Here is a 20,231-nt window from a genome sequence, read left to right on the forward strand (position 1 = left end):
AATGTGACAGTGTTAACTGCTGTGGCAATTGCCAAAGGATGCAGCAAATTGTTGTCACCACTGCCCTACTGCCAAATTTCTGGACCTATGTGGAGGCCCTGTGGGATGGATGACATGGCCCCATGGGCCACAGGTCGTGTACCACTATTTTAGATTAACTTTCACACAAAATACAAGGATGGTAACCACAGAAGATTTGTCAGTGAAGGTACACCCTTTATAGCCTTGGGGATCAGTGACTTGCTTAAAGGCAGAACAGAAAAATAGACACTCTTCTCACCTAAACACTAACAGCAGTCTTGTGAGATGAATACACTGTAAATCAAACTGTGATGGTGACCATTAATTGACATACGGAGAAAGGAGTAACAGTCCAGAGAGACTCAAATTAAATGTATTTCCATCTAATTTAAACAAAAACTATCCCAAAAATTATGGGATTTGCTAGGTGTGCAATAAGTTAAGTTTGTTTGAAAATTCAGGGAAATGTATTAGCGTACTCCTTGTATACTCTATTTCCCTGGAGTATCTCTTAATATCTTGGGAGGTCTGTAAAGGATATATTGGAGGCAATCAGCTTCCTTAACTTAGAAGCTTGGACAGCTGGATATTGAGGAGTTGATTGTGCCTGTACTCCCCTTGGCTGTTTTGCCTTTGGTGCTTTTATGCTCTGTTGTAGCTCAGTATCCCAGCATAAGAACCACTTGCTAGGCCTTCTCAGAAAGGGATAAAATTGCTGAACATATTGGAAGGTTCTTTTTTCCTAGCAAGGGATCCTTGCATCATAACCCCACAATTAGCAGTATTAGCTAGCCTGGATACTGTAATAGGTGGCTTTTATTGGAAACAATTACTTTAGGAGATCTACTAGGCAAGAACAAAATAATTACCTGTGCTGGCTGCTTTAGTGAGATCCCTGTTTTCTAATCAGGACATATTGCTAAATCTAAGGCTAAAAAATAGGCTGGACAAAACAGGTTCTAAAATCACATGGTTATTTCAAAGAGACTTCAGAGTTTGTTAAAAATTGATTCATAGCATAAACAAGAAAATGGACTACCAAAGCAGTTCAAATTTACAAATATTAAAGAACTGCCCAACCAAATAAACCAACCATTAAAAAAATTAAGAAGCACCTGGGAAACTGACCTGTCATAAATCTCAATCAATCAAAATAGAGATACTTATGGTCAAGCAACAGGAGATTTTCAGAGCTGTCTACATCGGTATATACTTTTGATTTCAGTACCTAAAAACTAGTAAGTATATTGGGAATTTAAGTCTTACAAGCAAACTTTCCTTTTATCTTGTTAATACATCTTTGCAATCAAATGCATTTATTTTATTTTATTTCTATACTGCCCTCCCTAAAAGAGTTCAGGACAGCTCATAAAACTAAAGTAATAAAAACAATTAAATTAATTCTAATGTAATAAAGGGCTTAGTCTGTCTGTCTGTCCGTAACACTCTTGAAGCACCCTGATTGGTTACTGAAACAGCCAATCAGAGTGCTCCGAGATTGTTACGGAGAGGAGGTGACAGTGGCAGTGTGGTAGAACGCTCCCATGATGGTAGGGATGGAGGGGACGAAGTGGGGGAGTGAGGCCAGTGCTGGCCTCACCCGCCCACCCCTGCTCCCTGGAGGCGGTGGAGTGCCGCTGTGATGGTGGGAATGGAGGGGATGGAGTGGAGGGGTGGGGAGTGAGGCCAGCACCACTGGCTTCACCTCCTTCTCTGGCCCTGCTCCTTGAAGGTGGTGGCAGCGGCATGCGGTGCTGGCCGAGGGGGACAGAGGGTCAAGCTTTCCCCTCCCTGCTCCTGGGAGGCAACGGCGGTGTGGGAAGGGGGGTTAGGGTTAGGGCTAGGGTTAGGAAGCTTCCCTCACCCCTCCGACCCCGCCTGCCACCCCACCCCCCATCATTCTTGATTTGCAATTCGCTAGTAAGAAGATAAACAATAAAAAAACAGTTGCCCAAGGAATCTGGGCCTTTCTTTGTGGTGCCATATATAGAAACCAATATAGTTCAGTAAAATGAATTATTTTTACAAACAGTATAGAACAAAACTTTGACATACTTGATCTGATCCTATCAATGGTACAAACAATAGCATGAAATAGCATTTTTCCAGCTGGAAGACCTTCAGGATTTTCCAGTACATGAATGCAGCTTTTGATAACTATTACTAATATGAGAAATATAGTGATTCTGTTTTTTGGGTAGCAACTTTTATCCTAAAGGGTTCTCCAAGGCTTTCCCAAACCTCACACAGAAAGCACAATTAGAAAACAGTCTCTTTTGGGGGGAAAACAGCAATCAGCCAAAAAAAGTAGACTTCACACCTGGTAAACAAAATAGTGGTAGAAGAATAGAAATTATGCCTACAGGTACCAAAACTTGGCCCTATGCTTAGAAAGCATGCAATTAGATCTTCAGTATCCATCCAGAGTACATACAACCCTGAGTTTTAAGGTCTCATTTAGAGACCTTTGTCCATTCCTTGACCTTGTTCTCCTGTCTAGTGCTTACCATTCCTCATTGCGCTCCATCCAAAAGTTCAGCTTTCTCTCCAGTCACTCTGGACATGTTAGCCCTATTCCAAGTCCACCACCATTGGTTTTTGTTCTTTTCCACGTGAGGTTCAAATAGGTTGATCAAGCCTCAGAAAAAGCAGGATTTCCAGGCTTGTTCTGGTGTCCTCATCAGGTTTCATGCACTATGTAAGAAACCTGTATGATTCTCAGCTAATGGCAATCAACCCATGAAGAGGGTTATCCATCTTAGTCTGAAGTTAGGCAGAAGGCAAGGCAAAGTGGCACCTGTTATAGACTAATTTGTTCAGAGAGGCATGAGCTTTTACAGACTACAGCCTATTTTGTCAGATGCTATGACTCTAAGTGGGCTGTACCCTATGAAAGCTCATGCCTGTCTGAACGAGTTAATAACAGCAGTGCTCAACTTTCCACAAAGCCTGTGGGAACGCTGTCACCTCACACCAGGTCCTCACACCAGTCTGCTACTGAGCATAGGCGGATCCAGGAAAGCGATGTGGCTATCCCCTCCCCCTCCTTCAGCTGTGCTGCACACATACACAGTGAGCTCTCTGAGCTCACCAGCTGGACAGTGCAGAGTCCTGCCAGAGCCACTGCTTTTTCAGGGCTCCAAAGCCCAGGGAGGAACACTGGTGCTGTTTGTCCCCTGTCCCCCATACTTGTCTCCTCTGCTGAATTTAGCAGCAGGGGAAATAGGAGGGCAAACAGTGGTGGCACTCACCCAGTGGGCTCCAGAGCCCCACAAAAGCAATGGCTCCCATAGAAGCTTGCGCCAAGCAGCTGGCGAGCTCAGAGAGCTATGCACATGCAGCCCTTGGTCTGTGAGCACCACTGATCTATGAGATGCCACGCTGCCCTGCTCTCTGCCAAATGAGGGGGTTGTAAAGGTGACAGTCACAGAGCAGTGCAAAGAGGCCTTTGTGTGATTGAGAATTTGGGTCACAGAGCTTTGTTGTGATTGATGTAAACCCTGCAGATTGGTTTTCTAAACAACAGTCACCCTTCACTTTCTTTTGGCTAGAAGTTAAAGCCTGTTCCTGAGGGGCAAAGTGCCCCAAAGGGGCATAATTCCTCCCTGGTTTGCAGCAGAAGCAGAATGGATGCTACATGGTCCCTTGAGATGGTACAGCTGAGTGAGAAGAGTCACTATCCATTTAGCAAGTCCTGGCCAGCTTCCCCAGTCACTTTGTGGGCAAGGGGGTTGGTGGTATGGGCCTATCTTGGTAGAAAGTTGTGAAAAGTTGACAACCCTAGATGTGATAGTGACAAAAAGCAGCAGTAAACTGCTTGGTGCTCTCTGTATCAATTTCATCTGGATGTAGATCCTCAAAGATGTTTAGCTCTGTAACTTCCAAATCAACAAGAGTTAGGAACCTGAGTACCTTTGAGATTCTGGGCTGAACTGTTTATTCACTAGGGTTGTGCAAAATGGCAATGTTTCATTTCGATTTCAGATTCGCCATTTCAAAGGGACAGTGTTTAATTTCACTGTTCTGAAGCACTGTTCTGTTTCATTTTGCCTGAACTGTTTCGCTGTTTCGACACATTTTGGCATTTCGCCCATTGGCTATAATGGGGAATCATGAAAATACCTATAACTTTGTCATTTCTTGCCTGATTCGGATGAAAACAGTGATCGTAGCCCCTCCTGAGACCATGAAGCCTGCTAAGTTTCAAGAAGATAGGTGCAGGGGTTTCTGGGAACTGCACTTTGTCATGGAGTAGGGTCCCTAGAGATGTCCCTGATACCCCTAGGGCCCTGTGACTGTGCCAGCTCCACCCTGCAGGCACCTTCTCTTCTCACCTGCCACCACGTCCTGTTAGAAAAGATAATAGATAGGGAGGCTGCACTCGAGCTTCAGCTCAGTCACAGTCCTAATGGACCCTGTAGGTTCTTGGACTCCTTGCTGGGACCCACTCTAAGTAGGTGCCTGAGGGACACCTTAAACCTTATGGGCTAGATGTGTGGCTCCAACCATCCCTTACCATGCCCTATGCCTCATAGATAGTATATTGATATCGTCCCTGTAATTAGGTCTTCGTCTCACTCTACCTTCTATTGTTGCTGGGCTCTCTATGCCCGTCGCTGCACCCTCACTGATGCTGAGGCCTCTACATGACACGGTAGTGTGCTCCAATGAGGTCTCCTCCTCTCCTACAGCCTCAGGCCAGTCCACCACTTTAAATAACAAGCACAGCAGCACAGTAGCACTAGCATCTCAGGCAGCCAAACTGTCACAGAGCCTGTCTTACCTTTCCTGCAGGAGTTTCTTCTCCAGCAGCTGCCAGGGAACTATCCCTGCCAGCCCCAGCCCTGGGACTTAGATGTGCCCAGGGTCCTGCCTCCTTCTGGTCAACTGACCAGGGACAGGTGCTAGGAGTGTAGGTTGTAGCTGTGTTGGTCTAAAGGACATGGCAGACAAGGTTCTTTGGGGCAATCTGACCTGATGGAAAATACGTAGGAGACACCAAGAAAAAACTGCACCAGAATGAGCGCACACCAAAAATCTATCAAAGACAAGAACACCCAACTACCCGTCTCCAATCTGTCAGGCCTGATTATCAAAGGGAATTTACAAACCACTTTTCACAGATGAGCCTATGAACTTCACTTTATGAACCTCCTGGATACAAAAACTCATGGCTTGACTGATCGCTCCAGTGCCCTGTGAGGGAGAGGTAGGCGTGATCTCCACCTCAGCTGCTACAGATGTCTGAGGGGAAGTGTAAGGCCACCTGCAGGCCTGCCTTGCACAGCTCCTCCCTCAAGTACTCCCTGCATGCCTCATGCAGGGAGGGCACCACCGTCTTGCCGAAGCTGGTGCCTGCGGGCACTTTGTATGATGGGGCCACAAGCGCCATGAGCCACCTGAACCCTGGCTGCTCAAGAAAGGAGAAGGGATGGCCATCCAGAGCAAGCATCTCCCCAATGCCCTGGGTGACCTTGCTCACCTTGAGAACATGTCCCCCCTGTGTGTCCGCCTTTTCCCCACTGTTCCAGGGTGGCCTGCCTCTGCTTTGGGGGGGACGGGGGCTTTCAAGCGAGAGCGGGACTTCTTTTTGGGCACGTTCCTACTGGTGCCAGGCTGAGGAGGAGCAAGAGCAAGGGGGTGCTGCCTGCAGAGATGCAGCAGCAGCTGTAGCGCTCATACATTTTGCTCTCTTGCCACGGCTGGTTTTGGCTTGGCAGTGCAGGCAGGTATCATATGTGGGATCATCTGCCAGATCAAAATGATCCTAGACCACACTACCCCCTCGCTTCTAGGGTGCAGGTGCATGTGCAGATGCTGCTGTTTCCTTCTCCTCAGCAGGCAGAGGCACAGCATCAGGAGAAGCAGACTCAGCTGAGTCACTTGCCTTCACAACCTCTACCTCAGCCACCTCCAAAGTGCCTTCTGGGAAGAAGACAAGGCTCTAGGGGAAACCTGAGGGATGTGGAGCACAAACTCAAAGGATTCCCCCTCCTTCCCCAGAATTTCCCTTGCTATGGCACTCAGATCCAGATCCAGATCCAGCTCTTCCTCTGACACTAGAAGGCTCAGGCTGGGAATTGAAATTGGGGTGGAAGAGACTGTAATGCTGGTGCTGCTTGTTGTTGTCATGGTGGTGGTGCTTGGGGTTGTTGTTATTATGGCAGGCGTTATTGGAGGGGTTGCAGACACTGCTCCCATCTCCTTGGTGCCACTAGCAGCAGAAGCGGCATGGCTACTAGGTGTTGGAAAGAGGCTGCATCTAAGTTTGGGGAAACACAGATTTCTTTTACGTGGAGAAAGAACTACAGAGAACAACAAAAACAAAAAGAGGATTTGGGGGAGGAATAAATTGAAAGGAATGGATTAGGAAAGGGTATTAGGGTATTTCGGAAAGGATTGGAGCCCACTTGCTAGGAACAGACTAGCAAGTAGGAAGTGAGAGCCTTTCTGATGATCCTGATCCTGCTGGAGGACACAGCTCAGTAAGCTGACAAAGGCACAGCTGACAAAACTCGTTTCAAACAATGCTTTTATGCTCCTTCCCCATCCCTCCCGCAGAGCACTGGGATTGGAAGGGATTTCAGGGAAGGATCACAGTCACTGGCTAGCTACACATGTCAACACAAGAGCAGTCCTTCCCCCCTTTCCCCTCCCTCTCCTTAGTTTGTATTTCTCTGCAAACCCGGCTCCAAAACTTGAAACTCTTTGAAATTTTAGAAACATTTAGTTTCAAAGCCTTGCGTTTTGTTTTGGTTTCGGTGTTTTGAGCTCGAAATGCATCAGAACACCTTTGAAACGACACATCCGTCAAAATTTTGCACAGCTCTATTATTTACACGTGACCTCTGTGGTGAAGGAAGCTTGGCATTCCCAGCTTATTGCATAGACCATCAAGCATCTCTTTATGATAGGTCCAGATAGGCACTGTATAACATACTCAGGATAAATCAGTGTTTCACTCTATGGATCTTTATGCAGAATGTTTTTCAGTGTTTTCTTAATCTCTTCACTGTATGTTTATAATTTCTAGCCTTATTAAGGGCTTATGGCAAACCAGATGCATGTAATGATATTCATTCCTGTGATTTTCCCAGCTGTTATACTCTTTTGCTATTTAATCTTTGTTTCCACGTAGTTTAATAAGTACTATGGGGATGTGCATAGGTATTTTGTTAAGTCTTTAAAAACATCACTCTTCACCATTACAGGCTTTTGTGAAAAATCAACACAATTATCTGGAGTGGCATATGTATGAGCCCTGCACTGTAACAGTAGAGTACCTGATTCTGCATTCACATTCATAGCAATCAAAATAACTCTGTTGGCACCACAGAAGTTACACCAGGGTAAAAGTAATCTGAGTGAGAAGAGTCACTATCCCTTTAGCAGAGCAGAGGATATGAAACCAAGTTAAATGCAAGTCATGATTTCTGTATCACAGGTGTGTCAAACCCACTCTCATAGGGCTCCTTTTGGGCCAGATCCAACCCAGGGCATAGGGGCAGCTGCCATAGCCACTGTAATGGCAGTGAGGAGTCTGAAGGCAGTGGTGGTAGTGGCAAGGGCTCTGGGAAGAAGGGCAGGGTGCACATCAACAGTCTGGGGGTGACAAACCCCTTTCCTTAGAAGTCTAAGGCTAGCCAGCCTGCTGTCACATTTCAAGTCCCTCCTCCAAATCTTCAGGCCACTAGAACTCTTCAGAGATTAAAATGTTGTTCAGCAACTTTTCATTTAGGCTTGTTCTCAGAAACAACCAAACCATTATGATTGAGGGAGGAAAAAGATCTTCCTGAGGCAGTAATCCAGTATGGAAAATGATATCCCTACAGTTAACGTTTAGCAATGTTATAAGCCATGGGAAACAGCAGTGAATAATGGAGAAGCTTCAGGCAACCTTAATAATGAGTAGTGCTACCATCCTTACCTTTAACACAATGCTAATATGGTCATTAGCTTCTACGTACTATCACCATTGCTGCTAAAATAAAATGTCTTCCTGTTCTGTACTTTCAGTGTTATTTTGGGGCTGCATGAAAATTAATGAGATAAAACACAGTTGGTTAGCATTAAACTTCCTTCCAGATCTGATCTGAATATGATGGGTTTTCTGTATCTTTTCTGTTAGTCATTTTTCTCTGTAGGTACAGGCACTCTAAGACATTATTGGCTCAATGATGATATTAAATATCAGTGGAAAACAAACAAAAAAAAAATACCTGTAAGCGAGAGTCTGTACATCTCAAGGCATCAAACTGGGTAGCAGGACAGGGTTCAAGACCATCTGCCCTAGTTGCCCTTGACATCTGCTATGGTAACTGGCCAATATGAAGATCAGAACAAGTTAGTATTAATTAGGGAGGGCAGTATTTTCAGTGCTGGTTCCTCTACCAGGGGTCAGTGTAATGTCCATTCAGTTGTAGGCAGACTTAAGACTAAATGCATGACCTCAGTCAGAGTTCACTGCAGACACAGCTCTGAGCCATGACCCTAGAAATAGTTCAGCTTGCTTTCAGAAACAGAAAGGCATAGAATTACCTAGTGGAATAAGGTTACCTTGCTCAAAATGGATGTCAAGTAAAATCAGCAACTGGTAACATAAAGAGTTTTAAAGATTTCTGAAGATGAGTGATTGCAAAGAACATCCATATAGATTTTTTGGTATGATCTTTTCACCTGGAGTAAGTTTCAGGTCAGGAGCTGGAGGCAGGGTCATTTTATCTGGTATACCACGGTGAAGATGACATGTTTGACATCATAAGAAAGAGACTCATAAGAGCTCTGGTGAGAGGGTGTGGACTGAGGAAAACAGCACTGATATGCCCTGTGTGGAAGGGGGGTGAACTGTTCATAATTTTATTATTTTTTATGAAAAATTCTTAAAGAGTTATTCAAACAGGGCTGACAGACGGACTGACCTAATGAATGCAGGGTCTGGCAATATGGTAGAAAGCTATATTTATTAAACACTACGTAGGCAATAGCATGATGTTTCTGATGAAGTTCACATAGAAGCATAATAAAATTCCTCAGACTCCCTGCAAGAACAAAATAAAAGATTTAAGTGGAGTTAACGGGGTCACAAGAATGTTTTGATTTAAATGGGGCATGGGTTGTAGCGTGTTGCTTTGAGGATGTAGGCAGACAAGGTTCTTTGGGTAAATCCAATATTTTTTAATCAGACCAACTAAAATATTTGGAAAAATTCTTCTTTGCAAGCTTTGGGTACAAACACCCTTTGTCAGGCATTCCCAAGAACCTGTTCTACAGTTGTAGTTAGTAATCCCTAAAAATCAGGAAGTCTGGAAATATTAAAGTCTCCAACACCATGGGCCAGGTTGTGGCTCATTGTGCACATGCAAGGGAGTCAGGATTACGCACCTGTTTTCCTCCCTTGTGCCAGCTTCCCTCATGAGTGCCTGGCTGTACAGAAGGGGTGCAGAGCTGCTGTATCCTAGTGAGGGGTGGATCCAGAAGGGGTGCAGTGCCACAGCTGCATCCCCCATTCCAGACCACACCACAGGAGCAGTAGCTGGGGACTTTTTTTAAGCCCCTGAAGCAGGTACATGTTCCTTTTCCCTTTCCTTCCCCTCTGTGCCCAGTGATACCTCCCCTCCTATTCCCACCCTCTACCTGCTACAAACACTATCCCAGCTGTCTCTGGCTTCCTTGGGGTTAGGGAAAACTCCAAAGCTGCTCCTGCCCCTTTCCAGCTACACTGTGTGGGGAGCCAGGCTCAACCAGAGACAGTGGCAGCAGCAATAGGTAGGTCCCCCCTACTCGATCCCCTTGGGTGTTCTGTATAACATACCCAGATACCTGCTGATTAGCTCCAAAAAGCCTTAAGCTGACACTGTCCTGTCTGCCTTTGTCCCATCTCCCATGCACAGACCATAGCCAGCTTGTGGTATGCTAGATAATGCTGAGAGGTGTCTATGTAAGGCAGATGGGAGGGGGGAATCCCTGCTTGAGCAGGGAGTGGTGGAGAAACTGGGGAGCAGGAGGAAGCCAGGCAGACACTGCTATGCCTGCTGTCTCTGCTGGAGCTCCAGCCAGGGAGCAGAGGGGAGGGGCTAGCCCTGCTGGGCTGGAGTAAAGAGCACAGCCCCACTCAGCAAAGCATCTGGGATTCTGGAGGATTCTGATTTAACTTAAACCAGGAAGGGGTTTGGGACAGACATTGCATAAACTAGTTTGACCCAAAAAAGTTAAGTCTGATACTACATTCAACCAGGTTTCTCTCAAACCAGTTTCAGCCAGTTCCATTACAGGTTTAAACCAGTTTCTGATCACTTAAACTGGTTTGTGTATAATGTCTTTCCCTGGCCTCTAGCTTATTCTCCTTGAGACCTAGTACTGACGTGGTATAGACCAACCCTTGGATTTTCAGAACATATGGACACATGTACACCTGGAGCCATTTCAAAAGCGGGGCAGACAGTGCTGTAAGGAACTGGGATGTAGGCTGTCTTGCATAATGGTTAGGTCACTGAAGGAAAGCAGGGGCCTAGAGCTGGGTCAGAGTACAGAAGTTATATTACCAAATCCAGAGGAAAATCTAGGGGCAGAGCCCATAACACAGTCCAGGGCCAGGATCTGGGGATAGTCCACAGGGTGAAATCCAAAAGCAGAACCAAACCAGGGCCAGGAACCAGGAAACAAATCCACAGGGAAATCCAAAGATGAAGTTCAGTATAAGACAGGGTCAGGAACCAGGAAAGCTAGGGTGCAGGAACCAGTAGGCTTGCCATAGCAGAGCTAGACCAGAGCAAACCCAGGTTGGGGGAAAGAGATCATGCTTGCCACCTTTTTTTTTTTCCCTCTCTTGGGCAGAACCTGCCTTGTTGGGCTGCTGCCAGGCTGCCTGCAGGGCTTCCTGCAGGGCTCCTGACCTGCACGGAGCCCGGTGCTTTGCTCCTCAGAGGAGTTTTAGTTTGCTGCGCCCCAAGTCATCTAAGGTGCATTATGCTGCCAAATTTGCTACAGCAGCTATAATTAATGCACAATACACCACTGACATGTGCAAACACAGACACCATTGAAGTGGTGCAAAAGCATTTAGCCCACTTTAAAGTGCCATGAACACATGCCCCTCGTTTCGTCTACACACGAATAGTCTAATTGTTAGAATTAGAACAATACATTCTAATGGTTAATATACAGACAGGCCAGAAATGATGCATGCGTGGCAAAACTGCTTCAACTTTAAACACTGCTTCAAACAGTGTTAAAGTTAGAGAAGTTTTGCCACATGTGTATCACTCCTGCCTTGTCCACACACAAAGATTTGAGAAGCACCAGCTGCTGCCCTTTTGAAACAATGTACATGTGTCCAGACCCAGACCCTGCTCTGGACACTTATCTTGTAATTCTAGCAAAATCATGACTTGACTCCTACCAAAAGATTTTTAAAAATTCCCTGTTTCCTAAAAGGTCCCTGGCAACTGTTAAATTTGTTGCATGTTATTATGTATTGCATGACAGATCATAACACGCTAACTGGCCACAGGTCAAAATTATCATGAGATACTTTTGTGCCACAAACAAGTTTCTGCTTCAATGAGCAACTTCTTTGTAGTTGATCCACCATTTTTATCCAAGGATAAAATGACTTCACATTTGTCATGTTACTATTTGTTACATGATACTTGCATATAACTTACAACAAATATAATGTTTGCTAAGCACCTGAGAAAACATAACTTACTGGTCTGTAAATACAATAGGGAAAAAATCCTCCTGAGTTTTTCCAGTGCAGACTAAAGCTCCCAATAACTTGTTATTCTGCCTCCAAACAATATGCACACAAGACGTTGCCCATTTCATTACAGCTCATCCCTCTTTTTCAGGCTCAGTAAGGAACACCATTGTCCTGCTAAATAAAATCCAAGTGGCTTGGAAAATATATTTTGCTACAAATTAAAAGAAAGAGGGGTGTGGCATTTAAAATAACCCTGTAAAGAATCTGAAAAATCTGAGCTTCAGGCTTTCTGGCAGCGTGACTAATATCTTAGTTCCCATATGCAAATAGAGAGAGACTTTATCTGTGTCCAAGCCTATGGCTGGTGTGGGAGCCTTCTCTTGCAGGGAACTCATCAGACTCTGAGCAGCAAAACCTAGAAGTGAGCATCACACATTTCTTTGGATCTGTATGTAAAATGATTTTCTCCATGTCCTTTTAAAAACTGAGCTAACTGCATTTTTAACAATGCTTAAACATTTTTCCCCCACGATCCCCTCTATCCTACACTGCAGACCTTACAAAAAAAAGTTTGAAAGTTTTCAATTTACCATAAATGGCTAATACAGGAAGTTAAATGAGCCTTTAATGGTCATCTGGTCAAAGGCTTTCCAAACTATTAGTTAGAAAATGACACCTTCAAACAATTGGCTTTAAAAGTCCCCCTTTGCCTCAACTCCAATTCCTCACATTAAACCTAAAGGAATTTAAACTTAGATAGCCAGAGAAAAGAGAAGTAAGCAATACATTATGGTACTATGTAGAGGTATAGCAGTTGTTGCACTGACTCAGTTGTTAAAACCAGGTCAGTAAAAAAAAAAAAAAAGGTATAGAAACAAAGGAGTAAAGTTCTGTTTACAAATCAGTAGTCATGTCTACACACGCAATTAATTTGAAGTAGGCTTACTGCACAGTAAAAATACTTCCTCTTGGGAGCAGATTTGCTCCCACCCTGCTCTGCCCACCTGCAGCTCCAGACTCCCCCTGGGTGCTAGCCCAGGGGCTGGAAAGGAGCATGAGGCCAGGAGACAGCTGGCCCCATGCTCCTCAGGAAGGGTCCTGATGTGCATGGGGTAGGAGAGCTGCTGCTGCAGAGCTCTCCCACCCTGTGTACATGGGGACAAGCTCTGCGCCCAGCAGGTCTTCCCCATGGCTGGTCAGGACCTGTCCTCATCTGGAGCAGGTCCCACCCAGCTCTGGGCTGAACCCCGCCCCAGAAATTGTTCCTCAGCCCCATACCCCAATTGGGCAATTGGAGCAGGGGGCTGGGAAGACTCTCCCCCTCCCTGCAGGTCTAGCAATTAAGACATGGGGCTAGAAAAGACTTGCAGCGGAGGGGACTCTTCCCAGCCCCCTGCTCCGATCCATAAGTGGGGCAGCCAGCAGTGAGCCCCCAGCTGGGTGAGGATTTCCTGCTCAGCCAGGGCTAGCCAGAAGCTGTCCCACCAGGGAAGCAGGTAGCAGTGGGCCCCTGGCTGGGCAGGGATTCCCCACCCAGCTGGGGGCTCACTACTTGCCCTACTGGTAACTCGCCAGTCCCGGTGCTGCTTATCTCCCCACTCCTGTGGGGAGCCAGGAGCCCCACAGGGCTGGGGTGAGGTTGGGGAGGCAGAGGGATCTGGTCCCCACACTGCTCAGCTCCTAGCTCTGACTGTGGACCCGGGGCTGGGAGCTGCCTGCTGCCAGGCCAGAGGGCACTGTCCCAACCAGGCTCTGCACTTGGAGCTCACCCCATCAGTAGGCAGCTCCCAGGGACAAGAAGCAGTCTCCCAGCCCCCTCTCTGATCACAGAGCTGAGGCTGAGAGCTGCCTCCTGCCAGGACAGGGGACATTGTCTCGGCCCAAGCTCCAAGCTCAGAGCCTGTCCCAGCAGCAGGCAGCTCTCGAGGGATAGGATTGTTCTCCCACCCCCTCTTGCCCAGGCTGACCAGGAGCACATTTGCTCCTGGTCACCTGTCTACACATGGGCTACTGTGCAGTCACTACTGCACAGTTAAATTTGCTACCTGCATTTACAGGTAGCAGATTAACCCTGCAGTTGACTAATTGACTGTGCAGTAAGTGTTGGCATGTATAGATGGTAACACCTTACTGCACAGTCAATTGGTCAACTGCGCGGTAAAGCGGCTCATGTAGACGTGCCCTGTGTTTCATTTATAGGTCTCAGTATTGCAGGGAGGGGGAAGGGGGATGGAGACAAAGAGGAAACTGTATTTTAATTCATTACCAAAAGTACTTGAGGGGGAAAAAGATTTTTGTAGCACTGATCTTTAGGAAAATTGTGTGGAGACTTCATTATTGCAGTGACCATAAACTCTACCCTGCCAGAGTATGTCTCAGGCTCTAGACTACTGCTTCCCAAACTTTTCTTCAGCATGACCCCATTTACAGCCCCATTTCCTCAGCATGACCCCAATTCCTAAGCATGGCCCCTCACTCCCAACCCACAGCCTCCACCCCCACAACCCCAATCACTGATGTTTTGACCCCATGTGGGGTCATGACCCACAGTTTGGGAACCGCTGCTCTAGACACTGTGAAAGCAATATGCTAGGCGGTTTAGCAAATGATAACCTAAAACACTAGGACATTCAAGAAGCGTCTGCAAAGTTGTGAAAGGAATATGTGAAGTCCCTATGAAGTACAAAACAATGAACAATGGAAGATGTTTGTGAGACCATTAGGCCAATGGCAAAAAGAAACAATACAGTAGAGAACAGACAACATCAAAGATTGGATTCGTGCCAAAACCCTGACATAGAGAAAGACAAGGGAGTGTAGATAACAGGCAGACTCTGAGAGATCCAGACTGCATAACCCAAACTAGAGATATCAACAAACCTGGACAATGGCACAGAGTGTGCACAGGCGTGTGGTCAACACTATGTAGTTCTGCCATCAAAACTCATGTCCTGCACACACAGCTCCCCTATGGCAGCAACAGCCCTTCTTTTCTCCCAGCAGAACAATACAACCTTATTGAGGGACAGGTCTCTGCCACCACCCAGCAAATGACAAAGGCTATGATTTTATTACTGGTATTTTATTGAGTCTAAAACTAATCAGAGTGCCACCATTGATTTCATGGACATTAGTAGGTTCCCCATTTTTTAAAAATATGTACATTATTTATTATTCATTATATTTTTTCATGTATGCACATGCATTTTTTCAATATCTACCCCACAATCATACAGCCTATCATTTCAATGTATCCTCTGTTATTCTACGATTATCTATTCCATGTTGCTACCTGGGACTTGGTGTAAAATCTGTTGAAAACAATAAAATCTTTTACACCAGCTTCAGTGGGATTTGGATCAGACCCATGTCTTACTGTCCTTTGTTTACATGAGAGTATTATAAAAGTGTAACATATGTTCTAAATTGTTATTTTCCAAGAGATCCTAGGATCTGTGTTCCATCTTGAAACTTATTATGAGCTTAGATTACCCTCAGATATAATAAATCTTATCATCAGTGGTCAAAAGAGTCATTTTAAGAAACTAGCAATCAGAAAACAAGTTGAATTTTTTAGAATGGTATAAGGTAGGACAGTGTGGCACCTCAGAGACTACCTAGTTCACAGAGGCACAAGCTTTTTGTAGGCAGCTAACTACTTCATAAGACTCTATAAATGGACTGCACGCACACAGACTGACATGTAATATAGCCTGTGAACCAGCAGGTCACGCAAGAGATCATCATACCTTCTGTAGGTGCTATGCTGCACACAAGGTCCATGAGGGGCTACTAATCATGAAAACTACGAGATAAAATATTGGTAATACCCTGAGAGCTCTAGCAATAATGTGACCTGTTGTTGGGTAGAAGGTAGGGCAGGGTACAACCTTAGGGATTAACTGTTTCAGAGACACCTGGGCTTTTTTAGGCAATAACTTGCTTTGTTAGATGTTACGAATGGCCTGAAAGGTCTATTCATAGCACCCGATGAAGTAGGCTGTTGCTTACAAAAAGCTCAGGCCTCTCTGAATCAGGTTTAGTCTCTAAGGTGCCACCCTGCCCTACCTTCTGCTTGACTTCAGACTCACATGTCTAAGGGCAGATCCAAGGGGACACAGCAGTATGAAGGGGTCCAAGGGAATGCAGTGTTATAACCATGTGGCAGGAGTAGCAGCCAGGGATGTTAAATCCTCAAAGGAGGAAAGAATTCCCTCCTTCCCTTCCCCCTCTGTGCTCAGAGGCATGTCCCCCCCTTCCACTTGACTCCCAGTTCCCTCCCCTCCCATTCCCCCCATTCTCCACCCGCCATTGCCTCTACCTCCTGTCCTGATCCAGTTGGGCTGCATTAGGGGCTGGGCTTAACCCAGGGCAGTGGCAGCAGTGGCGATGGGTGGGCAAAACTATAGTCCATCTGGAGGGCCTTTGTACTGGTGTCGCTTCTTCCTTCAAATAAAGCCAAATAAGAAATGTCAGTCTTCTCCACTGGGTTCACATCAGAATCTGAGCCACTCTTAAAACCAAGCCTCCTGCCTCCTCCTCCTTGTAGGTCTTAGGCTTATCTGCATCCTGGACAGGCTCCTGCAGTATCCATTAAGTTCTGAGATGAATCACCCAGGTCAGGCCAGACACCTGATGGGACAGACCCATTCCTTAGGAACTGCCAGAAATATATAACAAAATTATTTCAAGGCTACTAGGTCCACTATATTTGACCATGTCTCCCTCCACCTTCAGTCTTTGGGGGGGGTGTAGAAGAAATGAGGACTCTAAATTGAAATGGTGGGTTTTTAAACCCACCGCTTCAATTTAGGGCAAAGTAACCCCCCACCCCCATATGTTGTGCACGCATCCCACACTTACCTGCCTTTCCAGTGGCAGGGAGGGGAGAGCAAGCTGCCAGCAGGCAGAGCAGTCCCTGGGCTGAGGGGTGGGGCTGGTGCTTCCCTCCGGGGCAGCGGCAGCCCTCCCCAGGTGGCACCCAACTGCAAGCACCCGGAGGGCAGCACAGCCACAGAGGGAAGCACCGAGCCCCCACACAACTCAGGCAGGTTCGGGGCGGGGGGAGAAAAAAAAAAAATTAGGCTTGTTGCTTTTCTTGGGCAGAGCCTGCCTTCCCAAGCTGCTGCTAGGCTGCCTGCAGGGCTTCCTGCAGAGCCCCTTAGCTGCACAGAGCCCACTGCTTTGCTCCGCAGCTGTAGGGGCAGCAAACTAAAACTCCTCAGAGGACTTGCTGCACCCCAAGTCATTTAAAGTGCATTATGCCGCCAAATTTCCTATAGCGGCTGGAATTAACACGCAATACACCAGCGAGGTGCGCAAACACCAGCACCAGTAAAGCAGTGCAAAAGCATTTAGCCTGCTTTAGAGTGTCATGCACACACGCCCCCCATTTTGTCTGCACATGGCCAAAGACATTGAATCAAGAGGCAATGACTCAAGGTCACAAGCCCTGGTGAAACATTCCCTATCTCTTCTGTAAGCAATAGGTTGTCCAATATATCATTCTTAAGAATCTTGCCACCCCTTGCCAAGGCAGCTATGCTCTCATGGTCAACTGCCTGAGACTTCCCTACTAGGCAGAGGGCTAATGTGATGGCCTACAACTTCTAAAACCACTGCCAGGTCACAGCACTCTTAAAAGTCTCAGAGGATGCCTCTAGGTTACCTTCTAGCCCCTCTTCATAGGGATCCCACCTGCCTCAACACAGTCATGGCATTGCACTAACCTATATGCCCCATCTCTTGCAGTCATGACTTAAAACCACTGCTGTTCCTCTTGCTTCCTCCATGGCTGCAGTTGGAGTTGTAGCTGCAGATGCTGCAGCTCACCTGGTTACTTCACCAGGGCTTCAGGCATTATAGTTCTCCAGGGAATTTGTCCTTGGAGAGAGTGGAAAACTGACTATGCCCATACCCGTGGGGAACCCAAGCTCTGCTTCTCAGTCTGGTCAGGACAATCAGCCTCCTCAGCTGAATTTATTCTTAAAGTGAAAGAACAACCAGCAAACATAAAGAAACTGCTCCCCTCCTAAATGGTTCCTTCCTTTCTAACTCCACACATGCAGCCTTCCAGCAACAATATTATTCCCTCTCAGACTTTCCTGATTCTCTGTCTCCTCACTCCCCTTTTGGGAGGTCTCTTAACACACCCCACTGTTCCCTGCCTTATTTAGAGGATCCCTCACAGCTGCTGGCTGGGCCTTCCCAAGAATAAGGCTAGCTCTTTCCTGATTTTTCACTCTCTTCGAGGACAAATAATATGTTCTTTATTTTCCTTTCAACGTTCTTAAAGGACTTACCCTGTTACACAGCTCTAGAGAATAAGTAGGGTTCTTAGGGACTCAAAGGCATTATCTACCAGCATTCTTCTCCAACTCCTACTGTTGTGCTTCTACAGGCAGATCTGGCCATGTGAGGTAAAGGGGTAGCCTTAATATACAGAGTAAGAGTAGCCACTAGCACTTTGCTCAGAGCAGTCTAGGTAACAGGAAGGATAAAACAACAATGGGTGCTGGTAGCTGCTCTGTACTTTCTAATTTATTAAAATGCACCTATCAAAGCCAAGAAATGCATCAGTGTTATATGTAAAACAACAATACCACCTGAAACACTAAACTGTCAGGGATCAAAAGAGACCCAGAGCAACCTTCTTATCACTGCCTATCACCTTCCCTAAATCATGGGACTGCCAGCACATGATAACAATTGGAACTAGTGAGAAAACTCAACAGAGCTATTTTCCATCAAAGAATGCAAGTTTTGGAAGCTGAACTGCCTGGCAAAATCATGGTGACTTTGTTGAAATCTTGTTTCAGAAAAGAATAAAAAAGGACAAAAAATCAGTTAACGTCAAAAGAAATCTTGTCAGGATTTGTAGAACTAATTATTAGAGGTGCACTGATGTATCAGTTGCCCATCAGATCAGCACCAATAAAAGGGGAAATGACATTATCAGCTATCAGCTTTTTTTAGCCATTGGTAAACATTATCAACTACAATAATGATGCCTTCTGGCCAGGGCCCTGGACACCTGGGTTCCCTCTCCCCCCCAGGGTTGGGGCCCCCAGATGCCTGGGTTCCCTCAGGAAATGGCAGGTTTCCCCTTGCAGGCAGGCAGGCAGCGTTCCAGCCTGAAGGGGGTGCTGCTTCAGGCTGCCAGAAGTGAGATGCAGGGGGTATCATGTGCATGTGTGCAGCTGCCCGCATGCATGTGGCCAGGAATCCAGCCAGGCAGAGTGGAGAGCAGCTCCCTGCAGGTAAGTCTATGGAGGGGAAGGAGCATAGGGGAGAGAATGGGCATGGGAGGGTAGATTGAGGCCCCCATGGTGACAGAGGAAGTGGGGCAGGGGCTGGGGACACTACCCAGCCAGGGCAGTGCGCGGGACCCAGAGCCAGGGCAGGGAGCTATGGGCAGCTCATCCATGGGGTGTGCAGGGGGGCAGCTCTCCACCACTGTGTGCACCCCCAGGGGAGGCATGGGGGGGCATGTGCCCCCCAGATTTGTGCACAGGGAAGATATGAACTGCCTGCTGTGTGCTCAGGGCTCTCTGCTCTGCTGCCTTTCCCTTGGGACCCCTGCACCAGCTGTGTGCCCCTTGCTCATCTGGCAGCAGTGGGAGCAGCAAGTTGTGCCCCCTGCTACTGGGTGAGTAGGGGGCACATAGCTAACATGGGGCTCCTGGGGCAAAGGCAGCAGAACAAAGAGCCCAGAGTGGGTAGCCCACATCCACCCTCACCCTGCTTAGCTCTGCTCCACTTAAAAGCACCCCCACCATTTTTAAGTGCTGGGATGCTGATGCATATGATGCAGGAAGCTGCTGAAGTGTACAACAAAAAAAAAGTTTATTTAAATCAGTTATCGAATTGGCATCGGCTGATGTGGTTGCTTAACAATCAGCTGTTGGTATTGACCAAGAAAATCTTTATCGGCGCACCTGTATTAATTCCATTTTTGGTTTTGAAATTATTTCTTTGACTAAATGTTATTTTGATGTATATTAAGTACTGTAATAAAATATATAGACAAATTAAAAGTAAACCATCTTGATCAACCCAATTGTTTCTGACTTTTCTTTCAGGGAGATTTTAAAAATGTTCAGGTTTTGATCTAAATTAAAAAAAAAGATAAGGCAAGTGGTAAAATCTTATGATCTCTCTGTGAAAAGAATGTGAAAGTCTTTTGTAATAAATCTTATGTAATTGTGTGTGGCTCAGTTTTTTGGACTTGATTGTAGCCTGCAAGGCTTGGAAAGGAAGCTTTCACCTTAGGGTGGGGGAAATTTCAGTTACTGCACATAGCTGCTGGGGTTAGTAGAGGAAGGGCCATTAAAAGTACTACAGATCAGTTTGTATAAGGAAGAAGCTCCCGAGTCAGCCAATGCAAGCAATACCTGGTGATTTCCTTCAATGACTGGCAGCAGACAAACAAATTCAGCACTGGAACCTGGCTTGCAAAAGGGAGGGTCACATCTTGGACCCCAAAACAAGCTTAGAGAAAGACTACATG

The 20,231-nt window shown here is 46.3% G+C and overlaps 1 long non-coding RNA gene across 2 annotated transcripts in view; it reads right to left on the reverse strand.

Moving 5' to 3' along the window:
* LOC132250145 (uncharacterized) overlaps window positions 1-18,525 on the reverse strand; it is a 52,606-nt gene extending 34,081 nt beyond the window's left edge. Inside the window, exons 1-2 of one of the 2 annotated variants that reach the window (XR_009461748.1) lie at window positions 18,025-18,525; window positions 16,044-16,168 (exon numbers count right to left, since the gene is read on the reverse strand). This is a non-coding gene — a long non-coding RNA (uncharacterized LOC132250145). Of the gene's footprint in view, window positions 1-16,043; window positions 16,169-17,451; window positions 17,976-18,024 lie in introns of those variants that run through there. The other variant, XR_009461746.1, reaches the window with a different exon arrangement.
* Window positions 18,526-20,231: the final 1,706 nt, after the last annotated feature.

This window comes from Alligator mississippiensis, chromosome 1, assembly GCF_030867095.1.
Source record: "Alligator mississippiensis isolate rAllMis1 chromosome 1, rAllMis1, whole genome shotgun sequence".
Classification (NCBI taxonomy): Eukaryota; Metazoa; Chordata; order Crocodylia; family Alligatoridae; genus Alligator; species Alligator mississippiensis.